The sequence below is a fragment of the Stegastes partitus genome, unplaced genomic scaffold (assembly GCF_000690725.1).
Source record: "Stegastes partitus isolate 25-593 unplaced genomic scaffold, Stegastes_partitus-1.0.2 Scaffold522, whole genome shotgun sequence".
Taxonomy (NCBI): Eukaryota; Metazoa; Chordata; class Actinopteri; family Pomacentridae; genus Stegastes; species Stegastes partitus.
Window position 1 is genome coordinate 385,584 of NW_007578253.1, and position 3,135 is coordinate 388,718.

At 36.0% G+C, this 3,135-nt stretch overlaps 1 protein-coding gene across 1 annotated transcript in view; it reads right to left on the reverse strand.

Annotated features, from left to right (window-relative positions):
- Positions 1-2,155, reverse strand: part of immp2l (inner mitochondrial membrane peptidase subunit 2) — an 89,270-nt gene extending 87,115 nt beyond the window's left edge. The window contains exon 1 of the mRNA XM_008287814.1: positions 2,110-2,155. The gene's annotated coding sequence lies outside the window, so the exon portion shown is untranslated. The remainder of the gene's footprint in view (positions 1-2,109) is intronic.
- Between the last annotated feature and the right edge of the window lie 980 nt (positions 2,156-3,135).

Here is a 3,135-nt window from a genome sequence, read left to right on the forward strand (position 1 = left end):
GGCCAAAATACCTGCTGAGAGGTTCACAAGTCTTGTTGACAGTTACACAAATCCTTTGATTGCAGTGATCGCCTCAAAAGGTTGTGCAACTAAATATTAAGTTAAGGGTACCATCATTTTTGTCCAGGCCTGTTTCATGATTTTATTTTTTTTAATTATTCTGTTCAACCACAGTTCAAAAGCAATGTCTGATTTTCATTGGTTAATTTTCATAGAATTTTTATTTATTAATACTTTTGTCAGATTCAAGTTATTTTTTTGACTATTGTGGGTTTTTCTTTCATTAACCGAGGGGTACCAACTATTTTGTCCACGTGTGTAACGTCCTCGATCACCATGATAAGTTCTGCTGCAGAGCTAACCTGGTTTAGAGCAGGTTATATTCAGAGTTTTGGATTTAAATCATCTGGAAGAAGCATCTCCCTTTAATAAAACAGTTTACTGACAATTCTTAGTGATATTAGTGATACAGATTCTAAGCTGAGAAAATGTTATATCCACAAACCTGTTAAGCTGTATTTTACTGATCCCACTAAATGAAGCTGTGAAGCTGCATTATTACATATTGTGTACTTTGTATTGCCATGTGTTCAGCTAGTAATGCATAAATCACATAAATAAGCTTTGTTTTGTTTTGTTTTTGTCCATTTACTCTGCTGGTACTGCAGCTGATAGAACACCGATTAGGAACTGGATTATTCTACTGGTATTTATTACAGAGAATATTCAATCAATAACATTAATTGCACATTGATTCTGCCAAAACATAAAGTGATATCCTTCATTATGGGACACTGTCAGCTCTAAACACACTTCAGTGCAATATGATTAAATATATTAAAAGTTTAACAGCTTTAATGTGCAGCTGTCAGTAAGAAATAAGCGGCTGCATTGATCAGTTAAACAAATATATTACGCACATTTAACAGTTTTCTGCCAGAATTCCTGTATTGCATCCTTTGCAGTAGCTGTGCTTGTTAATGTCAAAATCGTATATATCCTTCATAGTTCTCCATTATAACAACCTTTTGACTACAGTGGGCGGGACACAATAATTCATTATTTGCGGAGGAAGAGTCACATCATGAGTTAAACGCCTCCTTTTGTGTGAACAGAGTCTGAAACAGAAAGCCAGAGTGGACAAAGAAAGTAGATAACCACCACTGACTGAGGTTTTAGTGTTTGTCAAGAAGACTTGATGAAATGAAAAATCAATGAAAGTCTTGCTTCGTAGGAGAGCATTCACATACAAGCAATGACCAAGCATCAGCAACCAAAACACCTTGAGTTTACCATCATCTAAAACTAATAAAATGTACCAATATTCACAACATGTCACAAGTGTTGTATAAAGTAGCATAAATTGGAGACACCCAAGTGTTACACTTCAGAATTACTTTTACTGAATTACTTTCCATTGAGTGTCAGTCTCTGGGTAGCAGCAGTAGAGTTGGTTAGTTGATTAACCAAGTATTAGATCAACTGACATTTAAAACAACAGCTGTTTTGATGGTTGAATCACTCTGTCGTTTTCTTTTCTGTTCTTGTCAGGATTTAATGCCTTTTCTTTTTTCTTTTTTTACAGTAATAAACTAAATATCTTCGGGTTAGCTCGACAAACCAAGGCATATGATTACAGTACCATGGACAGTGGCTAATTTTAATCAGCATTTCTCTTTATTGTCTCGTGATTAGTTCGTAGAATGATGTAGACAGTTACTACTTTCAGCCCTAAACGCAAGCAACAACAAACTTTACCCACACAGGCAGGACAAGGCTTCCATCTAAATGTATTCTGACAGAAACAGAGCGACATCCCTTAATTTCACCTTCACAACATTCCTCCTCCAACCTCCGTGTCCACCTTTACGCTTCTCACACCACGCTGCAGCAGCTGTCACTTCACTGTTGACCTGTGTGCTAACAGCTACATGCGGGCTGCTAACCGGCGAGTTAACTTTTCAAACACTGCCATGGTCACAGAGAGATTTCGGTGAGTGCGGGCGAGTGAAACACGCAGGAAATAAGCTGTAAGACCTCTGCCAGTGTTTAAATGGACAACTTCATCAGTGAAACTAATGCTAACGCTAGAGCAGCTAGCACACTTACCAGCGACTGGAGTTCGGTCTCTCTCGCTTGTCCGACCAACACACGTTTTGTTCCCCGGGTCCTAAAGCCGGTACGCTTCCGAGTCATGTGTGGAGGCTCATTTCACCAGTAATAGAAGTATAAAGTTAGTCAATATTTAAAAATAAATAAATAAATGCATGAATTTAAAAAGTAGAGAAAAACATTTTAGGTCATTGCAAAAAATCACGATTTTGACATTTTATCTCTTCATTTTGTCACTGCGCATGATCAGTAAAATCTCCTTTTAAAATTGTATCACCTCTTAATAATGACATTATTTCTAAGCTGAACAGTGGAGTATTCCACCTTTTAATAAAGTGCCTCTCAAACACTCAAAAATAAAGGTGGACATATAAAGTATTGGAAAAATAAAAGATATAATTCTTAGTAATGAAAGGTATAAGGATTTTTGGTGCATTGCATTCCAACTGCGGAGCCTGTATTTTTATTAAAGTTAATCTAAACTGTTAGTTTTTCATTTTAAATTATTGCACATTTTCTAAGGAAGGATGTAAGAACAGTGGAGACACACAAGGATTCAAACTAAACTAAAACAAGAAACAGAATTACAATACATCAAAGATCATGACAATTTAAACTCACTTTTTTTGAACACAGTGTCAACTGGAAATCTGCAGCGACCAATCGGAGAACAATCTCAGGTCACCTGCCTGCTAAATCCATCCATCCATCTTGGTTGAGATGTGTTAAAAGCCTTCAAATAAATTCAATTTTCATTGCAGAAGCATAGTCTCACACTGAAAATTGTAGAAAAATGTAACCTTCAACTCAACTCAAATGAATTGTTGGTAAAAGGGGGTTGTACAAAGTATTGACATCAAGGGTGCTCGTAATTGTGGCACACATGATTTGATGTAAAAGAATTATTTTTTAATGTGGGATTTTTTTCACACTGATGAAATGCACTTGAATTAAAGGTTGAATTTTCCTCCTTTTGTCATTGTGGTGCTATATTATTTAGAAAAAAACTGAATTTACTAGAAG